Source organism: Sinocyclocheilus grahami, unplaced genomic scaffold, assembly GCF_001515645.1.
Source record: "Sinocyclocheilus grahami isolate Dianchi unplaced genomic scaffold, SAMN03320097.WGS_v1.1 scaffold1712.1, whole genome shotgun sequence".
Lineage (NCBI taxonomy): Eukaryota > Metazoa > Chordata > Actinopteri > Cypriniformes > Cyprinidae > Sinocyclocheilus > Sinocyclocheilus grahami.
The window spans coordinates 124,736-136,734 of NW_015506891.1; positions in this window are offsets into that span (position 1 = coordinate 124,736).

Sequence of the window (11,999 nt, forward strand, 5' to 3'; positions counted from 1 at the left end):
CGTCAAATCTGGGTACTGTCTTACGTTTTAAAATCACAAAGAGAGTTTGGTGCCATCAGACTAACGTGACAGTCACGACTCATGCAGCTGTAAGCTTTTCTTTCTCTTTTGTTTTTACTCGCGATCTTTACAACACGCATCACATTACGTATTTCATGGCGCACTCGTTTTATGTGTATTTGGCGCCACCTATTGTTGTGGGTGTATTATTGACACGTCAAAGTCTAGACCCTGAATATAAGACAACCGCGTTTTATCAGATGTATTTCCAAGAAAAAAACATCTTATATTCGGGTCAATACGGTAATACAATATTACTGTTTTTATGTTGCAATCAAATAAATGCAGCCTTGGTGAGCAGAAGCGACTTCTTTCAAAGATGTAAGAAATTTTACAGACGCCAAATGTTTGTGCAAATTACAGTTATGATGGCCTATGTTCCTCCCACTTACATGATACTATGGCATATGTAGACTATTCTATAGACTGCGTCTGTTCACTGAATGCTAAAAACAAATAAAACATTTACCAAGGGATCTAGAAAAAATCTGATTGTGACTAAACCAGATAACAACATAATAAGCAAAATCAGGAGCGACGTGGCATATGGTGCTTGGCCTGTAATGAGGTCATAAAACTCTGGACTATTGATAATACCGCGGATATATCAAAGTGCACTAAAGGAAACGTTTTATTACTAAACGTTTGAATAGCCTTTCTGATAATGTTCAGGGCTAAGACGCACTATTTTAGTTTAAACTGGATTAATCAAAAAATAAATAAATATATAAATCTTGTAGCCAAGTATTCACATAATGCTTGTCATAACCAGTTCATCTTTTGTCTGAAATATGAACAGCAGCTATGCTAATCCTTCTATTGTTGTCCTGTTTCTATCTCGGGCCACCCGTCCCGAGGTTAATAGAGATTACGCCAGTTCCAGTTTGGATCCACCCTCATGATATTTACTCTTTCTCCGAATTACGTGTACTGAGATATCCCTGAATAAATATTGTTCATTTACACATATTACCAACATTGTAACGATACAATGTGGGTTGAAAAATCGGCAAATTTGCCCTTTAATAATGTTTAAAGACAGCATCATTTTGTGTGTTTAATTGAACACACGACTTGTATTAATCTTTGAGCTACTGTCATATGTACATTACTTTGTTGCCAGAAGATTCTTAATCACCTCTGCCTGTTAAAGGTAATTTTTCCAATTGTAACCTTTACAATTTTTGTAAAGCTGCTTCATAATAAGTATTGTGAAAAGCGCTGTACATATACCCTATATGACAGTTAACCATGATTTTACTATAGTAAAACTGTAGTAGACTAACCGTGACTGTAGACTGTAGTAACCTTGTTTTAGGTTCAAACCATGGTTTTGATGCTATGGTTCTACTATAGTAATTTTGTAGTAATAATACTCTAGTAACCACAGTTTTTGAAATTACTGTGAATTTTTTGTAGTTACTATGGTTTTACTGCAAATACTATACTACGAAAATGATTATATATTTGTAGTTACTATGATATTACAACAACCATTGGTAAATCACGGTTGAATTTTATTGTTATATGGTTTTACTGCAAATGTTGTGGTAAAACCTGGTTAATTTTCTTAACGGTACAAATGAACGTGAATTAATTACACTCTATTCCTGTCCCTGTTGAAAAAACCAGCATATGCTGGTTAGGTATGTTTTGATGCTGGGATGTTGGTTTAAGCTGGTTTATGCTGGTCCTTTGCCAGCACATGACCAGCTTAAACCAGCAAAAAGACCAGCAAAGGACCAGCATAAACCAGCAAAGGACCAGTTTAAACCAGCAACGGACCAGCATAAACCAGCATCGGACCAGTTTAAACCAGCAAAGGACCAGTTTAAACCAGCAAAGGACCAGCTTAAACCTGCATCCCAGCGTCAAAACATACCTAACCAGCATATGCTGGTATCTTTAAGAAATGTAAATAGAGCCCAATTACTACTTTCCCTCGTTCTCTCACACATTCCCAGAATCCCTTGCAAACTCCATTCTCTCTCCAGCTCACACATTTTATGTCGCAATATATTCCTCTCTGAATTATATATTTTTACACCACATTATGTCATACTCGATATGTTTTTGGTGACATTACAAATATCATAATTATCTGAAATACATTTTCCCATTTTCAAGAGTGTTGATTTAAGTCCAGTATTGGATTATTGAATAAAAGCTGGCTTTTAAACGTTAATCAAGATAGATTCTATATCACGTTAAGTCTATTTTTGTTTTGTTTTATCTATTGTCTTAGAGCTGTTGACTATGTAGCAGTTAAATATAGTATTTATTTAGCTAATCTTAACTACCTATCCTGACTGAAGACGTTAACCAAACAAGTTATTTGATATTTACCTGTGGATCTTAAATCCACATTTTATACATAACTCTCAATGTATTGTTTCTTTGCGACCTATTTTCAACCCTCTGGTGCTCCTTATTTAGGGGTCACACTCACACGTGATCAAAAGTGATAGAACTCCTAGAGAGTAACTTTTTAATCTTTTAATTGGATTATGTACTGTAATTGTAGATTTGAGTTAAATATATAATTTTTCCTTTAATCTTTTGTATTTGAGGAGATTTCACGGTATTAAGGAATATTCACCTCTAAATAAAATATGAATAAAAATAAAAGTAACCAAGTTTGTCTTTTTTGTTTTGTTTTTTCCCTACAGGGGACTTCACAGGCTCCATATTATGCCTTTAACTTTACAATTTAGACTGGAGTTGAAGAGCCCTGACATACATAAAATAAATAGTTTTTATTTTGAGTTTATACAATTGCTTTTGAACAACTGCCTGTCGGGAAGTCGTTAGATGAGATAATGGTTAGAGAGTCGGACTCATAACCCAAAGGTTGTGGGTTCGAGTCTCGTACCGGCAGGGATTGTAGGTGGGGGGGGGGAATGTACAGGGTTTTCTCCCACCTTCTATACTCCCACTTTGCCTTTAACTTTACAATTTAGACTGGAGTTGAAGAGCCCTGACATACATAAAATAAATAGTTTTTATTTTGAGTTTATACAATTGCTTTTGAACAACTGCCTGTCGGGAAGTCGTTAGATGAGATAATGGTTAGAGAGTCGGACTCATAACCCAAAGGTTGTGGGTTCGAGTCTCGTACCGGCAGGGATTGTAGGGGGGGGGGGTGAATGTACAGTGTTCTCTCCCACCTTCAATACCACGACTGAGAACCCCCAACTGCTCCCCGGGCGCTGCAGCAAAAAATGGCTGTTCACTGCTATGTGTGTGCACTTTGGATGGGATAAATGCAGAGCACTAATTCCGAGTATGGGTCACCATACTTGCCCACATGTCACATCACATCATGTGAGTCAAATTGACCCACAAACAGCGAAGTTGCATAAAAAGTTTGTATATATTTTTTTGCATATTTCATATCACATCAGCGTCTGCAACTTTGTATGCATGTTAATGACCATAAATGAGAAAAAAGTCACAAAATTTCAAGATAGTATTTCAGAAAGAAATGATTGCTCATTTTTACCATCTGTGGCTGACAAAATATTTTTCTGTATTGAAATCAGTGAGGAAAATCTAATTATTAGCTTCATAGGGTAGTAAAAAAACTAAAATTCCAAAATTTAACAAAGAAATGTTATTATTTTGGTTCTGTAAAGTTGCCTTAGAATACACTTTATTAAAACGCTTTTGTCCACTTTCGACCACTTTTCTGATTTATGGTCTATGGATGCAGCTATGGTTTGCCTCTGATAGCCAAACTTATGATTTCAGCTGGCAAAATTTTAATCCTATAACGTTTAAGAATTACAGTAGGTCAGTGCACAGAGGAGAGTGGCCATTCAAACGCATTCAACCACATGAGAATCTACACCATGAAAGCAGTTCGGCCAAATGAGTTTTCAACTACCTTTGGAATTGGTCGAAATTAGACAAGCTCAGAACATTTCAGACTCCATTTCCACCTGTATGTAGTGTTAAACGCTTAAATCCATCCCAACGCTCATATTTGTAAAAACTGGCTTCGACGTGGAAAAGTGCACGTCAGAGGTATTCACTTTTTGTTGTTCCGAGTACTGCAGGCTTTTGAAAATGTAAGCTGTTCTTGCAGCTCGTTGTTCTAAATTAAAGGATTTGGGTGATGACTGGTGATCTTTTACATGTTAATGACATTAAAGGCAGGGTAAGTGATTTCTGGTAGCCAATGTTGATATTTGAAATCACCAAAACAAACACGCCCCTACCCCAAAATGGTCTTGACCCTATTTTGATAGCTCCGCCCCAAATATACGTACGCAACCCAGGCAACGATTAGTTCTGTGAAACAAAGCAAAACCAATGTTACACCGTGTCTACGGACGAGAGCGGCGCGGCGCAACAAATCCCCAACAGAAAACTGCTGCCGGGTTCTTTTTATGACGTGCTGACACACATTTCAAATGGTTTTCAACGGTCGTTTGAGCGCGTCCAGTGTAGGCAGACTTTAGCTGTTGTAGACACAGTGTTACTCACCTATTGAGAAGAAACAAAGCAACCTCGCCGTCCGATCGCAGGCCTCCGCTCCTTGAGTTCTCTCCAGCGCTGGAAAGCTGATCCGATATTTACACGGGTCCTACTTCTTGCCTTATCGTTCCGCAGACGGTTTCCTCTTTTGTTTTTTATCCGTCATCTCTATCTTTCTGTCGCTGGCTCAGCTAATGTCCGTCCCATGCACTGAACGTGCTCTCCTCCACATCACGAGTAGACACGCCCCTTATTGCTGATTGGCTACAAGTTTGTTTTGCTATTCCGCCCGAATCAGTTTTCTAAAGTGTTTTTGAAAAATCACATACCCCACCTTTAATTAGGAGTCGTTTACAAGGCACAGAGCTGAAACCATTTAGTTGTGTCTAAGTTCAAGATCATTTGCGATTCATAGATCTGAGGCGCGCTTCGCATACGTGCAAGCCGTTCCGGCAGATGATGTAGGATGTATGACAGTTAGCGGAAGTGAGAGAAAAGTGTTTATTACGTTTGAAATATGGATATTTTTCTTACAAAAACTCATGGATTCGCTACAGGGGGCCTTTATTCATCCCCCAGAGCCGTCTGTGGCACGTTTTATTATGAATGCGCGAGCTTTATTTGACGACTTGTGGACTGTTCAACTGTAACACCCGCTGAGTGCCATTAAACAGCTTGAAAGATCAAAGACCATTTTTTATTATAACCCTTGACTGGATTCGTCTGAAAGAAGAACGTCATATACACCTAGGATGCGTCGCGGGTAAGTAAAACACAAGCTAATTTTCAACCCAATGAACTACTCAACTTCAATGAACTGACCCTTTACTACTACTGATAACATACTATGTCTGTTGTTTGTTTTAAATTTATGCACTTTCAACATTTTTTGTTTGTACGCAGTGTTGGGGGTAACGCATTACAAGTAACGCGAGTTACGTAATCAGATTACTTTTTTTCAAGTAACTAGTAAAGTAGTGCATTACTTTTTTAATTTACAAGAAAATATCTTGAGTTACATTTTCAAAAAAGTTGTTTTCCCATTTATTGACTGACAAGTCTCCTGTCCCCATATTGGGAGAAATCGGGAGTACAGAAGCGTTGTGTGTGCTGTGTGAACATGATGTTACTGTAGTTTTAGACTAAATGTGAATGTGCATTAATTCATCTCACTCACAAAAAACAGATTTAGTATTCATCAAAATGAATTAAAACAGTGAAATGCAAGCTCAGAATATGACGCAAACCTGCAATAATTAAATGTTAAATAACACAAATATATCTAATCCCATTCTATTAACCAATGGCTTTGCTGCTGACCTTTGATGATCCAGTTCAACGATACTAATAGGCAAAAATGACTTTAGAGAAATTAACAATTGTGCTTAGTTTTTTTATTGCTGAAGAGTGTTTCTTCTCCTGCGTTCTACTGTACAGACGTGAATTTACTTTTCCTTCAGCCTGAGGTTTATTCATTACACTTTTTGATGTGAAAGGGCTTTTACATTTGCTATAAATAGAACTTCTTATATTAAAAACAATCAAGCCCTGCTCATATTTAAAACGTAACACGAAAGTAACGCAAAAGTAATGTAATGCATTACTTTCCATAAAAAGTAACTAAGTAACGTAATTAGTTACTTTTTTAGGGAGTAACGCAATATTGTAATGCATTCCTTTTAAAAGTAACTTCCCCAACACTGGTACGTAGGAAAATAATTTAAAGTGTTAAAATAATAGGTTTATGAACAACATTTATAAGTTGCTCCTTTGCACTACATTATTACCCTCTGCTGCCAATCAAAAGACTTTACTGACACATTTTTGATCAATTCAGACTATATAAAGGATTAACAAACTAAAATTGTCCATAAATGTAGTTACTGGAATAAATCCTTCTTGTGTACAAGTTCAAATATACAAATATTTAGTATACCATACAAGTCAAGTTGTAAGCCTGCAATTTTTGTTTAAGATTTCAAATGTTATTTTGCTTCCAAGTGTACACCCTTAATGGTTATTATACAGTAAATACTGTTCTGGAATTGAACAATATTGAACAATAGTTATAAATACTGTTCTCTTGAATGCATTGGCAGACAAAGGTGTGTTAGGAATATATTGTATGTTCAGCTGCTTTTGAACATCTTTGTGTTTATTGCACATTTATTTGACGTTTCAGAAAATAAATGCTGTTTTTCTACAACAGCTAAAGAATTATTTTTTGTTTTTTACTTAATTATTGAACTATAGACCACTTTTACCTATCCTTAATGTATGATCCTACCTTATAAATTAGCAAGGGCAGCACAGACATTTTAATATCCTTGATATCCAACTAAGAAAAAGGTATATGTAGAGTTGCACAAGTGCTAAGAGTGCAGTGTCAATCCAGCCTGTTGCCTTGATTCAAATTTCTCATAAACTTAATTGAATTGGTCTAAAGAGAGAGAAAAATTCTAATGACTATTTTTGTCTAAATACTACATATAAAATTACCAAAATTAAAGCTTGTAACTGCAGTTTGACTAAAAGTAATGACTAAAAGTTGACAATTGCAATGACTTTTCGTCGACTAAATCTATGAAAGACAAAAATGTGACTAAGACTAATAACCATTTTCGTCTGAAGATAAAGACTTAGACTAAATCAAAAATGTCTGTCAAAATCAACACTGTACTGAATTGATTCATTCAAAAGCAATCAGTGTTTTTCTCTTTCATTTGTTGATTCATTAACAGTAAGGAAACGGACTACAATAACAAAACTAGGCTGCTGCCCTTTTAAAACTGACTGTGCGGTTTCAATATGGCGATATTCTACCAACAGTTTACATTCATTTAAGACATGACCGGGTGTGTTCAGATGAATACTCGGCAAAACAGACCATTTTAAAACATTTTTGTATGTATTTCTGCGTTAAGACGCAAAAGGGAACTGAATTCAGTAGCTGTGCGCTGTTTGAGGCAGGTTTTGTGTGTGTGTGTGTCCAGCGTCGGCGCCACGGGGGGGGGCCCGGACCGGCCACCTAGGTCACTGTGCCCCCTCACCCCTGGTAAGCACATCACCCCGCCCCCCGAACGCGATTTCAGCAGCTAGAACTCAGCACCACTGTGCCCTCTTACTTCTTTAAACATAATAATTAACTAAATATTTTTTAAAAGCTATTTTGTAAATAATTTCTTTTTTTTTTTACCATGAATACAGATAATAAATTAATTAAGAGTAAAAGTTGACTAAAAAAATACTTAACGTCATGACGTATAGGTATAGTCATAATCAGCCAATTACATACAAGCTGCTATTACGGCAGTGACGTAATTTAATTGACAGTTGAGTGCGGTGGTGACTCATAAGTGCAAACTGTGCAAAGCTGTTTTTTTCTCTAAAATATTTAACGTTTAGCTTAATTCAGCGAGCTATAATGGATTTAAGGAAATGGTTCACTGCCACTCCAACAGCGAAAATGAGCACAAGTACAGCTGTGACAGAGCCCAGCGCCAGCAGAGGAGCTCCTGCTTCCAGTCATGATGACGACACTTGACCAGATGATTTGGGAGAGAATGGGCCTATGCAAGTAAAATTAAGTACGTATCCCACACACCTGTTTGGTACAAGAAAGAGATAATTTTTACACTCTTGGTTTCAAAAAAGAGATTGGCTGGAGTATTCCGTTAAAGCAGATGCGGCCTTCTGCTACCCTTGCAGAAAATTGAGTGCTAGGTGTACTACGCAGATCGGGCAGCCGCAGAGCAGGACTAGACTTGACCCAGCATTTAGATACAAAGGTTTCCAAGATTGGAAGCACGCAGTAGAAACAAACAAAGGATTCAACAGACATGTAATGTCCAAAGAACACCTGACTTGTTACAGTATGTGGAAAGAAAACGTAAGCCGAATAGATAAAGGTAAAGAAATCTCGACCCTACTGCACGCAGAACAAATACAGAGGAATCGATATTACATGTCTTCTCTTATTGATGTCGTGGAGTTCCTGGTGTCCAATCAGTTACCTCTGAGGGGAAAAATTGAGGCCTTTGATCATTTGGATGAAGATGGAAGTGGACTGTTCATGTCATTACTGGAATTCAGTATAAGGAAGGATCCCCACCTGGCTTAAATTGTGAAAACAATTCCAAAAACTGGAATGGAAAACGTTTCCATTGTAGTTCGCTACTTCGATGAAACAACTATGGTGATTACCACCGCAAATTTGGGTGATGCACCAACCATCACAAATATAATACTGTCAGAGCTGACCAAGGCAGGCTTGAATACTTCTAAGATTCTGAGTCAAGTGTACGATGGAGCGGCAGTGATAGTGGGCAAATGTGGTGGAGTTCAGCGACTTCTGCAAGAAAAGGTTGGCCGGGAGATACCTTACGTACACTGCCTAAACCATCAGCTGCACTTAGTTGTCGTGCATGCATTTGGCCAATTAATACAGAACAATTTGAATATATTTAAAGTTTCAATCATTTCATAGTTAAAAAAATCACTTAAATGTAATATCATTTTGTTATTAAATGTAAATGTGTGAAATGGGCTAAATTATTTGTGTGCGGATGCACTCGTCGTTAAAAACATCAAGTTAGACTAAAGAAAGAAAACAAGTAAAATAATCTCATTTGAAAAAAATGAAGAAATCATTTTGATTTTATCACAGCATTTAGTAGTTATCCTTAAATGTTTTATACTACTGACGGAAATGACTTGGATCATAAAATTTCAATTATAGCCACAGAGGCTGCAGAGGACCAGTAAATGGTTTATTCAGGCAAGCATTTACACTGCATTAATTGCAACAGTACAGTTCCTATTCATAATTAGTATTTCAATTTATGGCCTATCCACCTTTTACCTACTCTCTAATCGTGCTAATTTTGTAAGGTAAGTTAAGTAGGTAACACAATCACTGCTTCAGTTATATATTTTTTATCTCATACCTATTGTGTGAACTGAGTACACATACAATACTTTTAAACTTGATTTCTATCTATTTATTTATTCAGATCTCTCTTCTGCAAAACCGAAGAGCTCATACTTTATGGGAATGTATGCTTAATGTGAAAACATCTGTTCACAATTTGAGATTAGGAAATTCACAAATAGCACCAGGTCCAGGAGTTGTCTGGAATAGTTTAATTGAACAATACAAAATAATTCCATCCATTCTCCTAACCGCTTGTCTTATTTAGGGTCGCGGGGATGTTGGAGCCCATCATGATACCTTAGAATGTATAGTATAAGAATAAAGGGGTCATATGATGCTGCTAAAAAGAACATTATGTGGTGTATTTGGTGTAATGAAATGTGTTTATGCGGTTTAAGGTTAAAAAAAAACATTATTTTCCACATACATATCGTGCCGCGTAAACATAAAACCATGTCGGCATTTGTGATCGGAGAAATGACAAACAACAAGCGCTACTCTACGCTGCTCAAAACTTGTGTTTGAATCACCAGTGGCAAATTATTTAAATATGAAAACGTACTTACAGAACAGCCGGCATTGTAGTCTACTCTCCCATGATCAGGAAACAGTCCTCCATAAAATGTGCTGCACACATCTGAATATTTGGGTTGAACTGTAAATGTACTCAAACATTTTAAACTCGACAGTTGTTTTGAAATATTTTTGTTTGCATATTTTCTGTTCAGACAAATAAGCTGGAACATCTCTTTTCTTTCTTTTCATGTGAAATGAGCACACACACATTTAACTTAAAGGGGTCATATGATGCTATTTAAATTTTTCCTTTCTCTTTGGAGTGTTACAAGCTCTTGGTGCAAAGAAGATCTGTAAAGTTGCAAAGACTAAAGTCTCAAATCCAAAGAGATATTCTTTATAAAATTTAAGTCAACCACACCTACCTAAAACGGCTCGTTCTAACACGCCTTTCATGATGTGGGAAGATTTGCATAATGCCGCCCAAATGTTCACGCAAAGAAAGAAGGCATATATCTTCGATTCTCGCTGTAGTATTGTTGTTGCCGTGTGCTTCGTTGTGAAAGCGAAACTACTTTGTTTGGTCTTCCAAAAGAGGACGATATCCGCTTCGTCATGCCTAGAGCTGATCCGTGCTGGTCGCTGAGGAAATACATCAACTTCGCGCTGTGGATCGCCGGATCGGCTTTCACTGTGGACGAAGCAGAGTCCAGCCCGGGGTCGTCACATGTGGTTGCCGCAAGCCAGCCAGCCGCTCCTTCGTCGAATCCGCCGGCTACCGCTCACTCAAGCCGCCGGTCTTTTGGAAGGACACGACTACAAATCAGTGGTTAAGTTGTATTTACAACACTGTTCCAGAACAGTTTAACCCAAATATTCAGATGTGTGCAGCACATTTTATGGAGGACTGTTTCCTGATCCTGGGAGAGTAGACTACAATGCCGGCTGTTCTGACTCACAGACTGTAAGTAAGTTTTTTATATTTAAAGAGTTTTTATATTTTATATATTTAAAGTGAGTTTTTTGGGCAGTGTGAAAAAAAATTAACTTAAATGATTTTAGCAAATGGCTGCAATATAACAAAGAGTGAAAAATTTAAGGGGGTCTGAATACTTTCCGTACCCACTGTATATATATATATATATCTCTCCATTTCGCCCAAAATGTCACTTACACCCTTCTGGTTCTCACCCCTCGTAATGTTTAAACTGTATTTACAATGTTTAAAATGGCTGACAATAATAAATATTCTTATTAGGAATAAAACTGCCTCATTTTTGAACGGTGCATAGCTGTAGCTGAATAATTAGGCCTACTACACTACTGTATTTTAATGTTGGTCATTATGGTGGTACTTGGAGAGCCAAATATTTTCTGAGGTGGTACTTGGTGTAAAAAGTTTGAGAACCACTGATATAACGGATAAAATAAACAGTTCACTTAGTTTTGAGGTAACAGTCTTGTCCTTTACAGATGGTGAAGGAGGATATAGAGAACAGCAACAGTAAACAGAAAACAACAATGAAAAACTTAAGCCCTGTTCAGTGACATTTTCGCTGCTTGTCGCTTGTGGCTCGCAATTGAGGTTGCTAAATGGGCGTTGCCACTTCTGGTTGCCTAGTTACTACCTGTTGTAGGTAACGAATCGGTTTTCTTGCCGCTAAAATCAAACATTTTGGAGGGAAAAGACTTAAAGGTGGGGTAAGTGATTTCTGGTAGCCAATGTTGACATTTGAAATCACCAAAACAAACACGTCCCTACCCCAAAAGTGTCTCGCCTCTATTTTGATAGCTCCACCCTACACATATACGTATGCAACGGATTAGTTCTGTGAAACAAAGCAAAACTGCTGCTGCGTTCCATTCATGACGTATTGACACAAATTTCAAATTTTCAACGGTCGCTTTGTCGCGTCCAGTGTACTAAACAGACTTTAGCTGTTGCAGCGCAGACACGGTGTTACTCACCTATGGAGAAGAAACAAAGCAACCTCGGCATCCGATCGCAGGC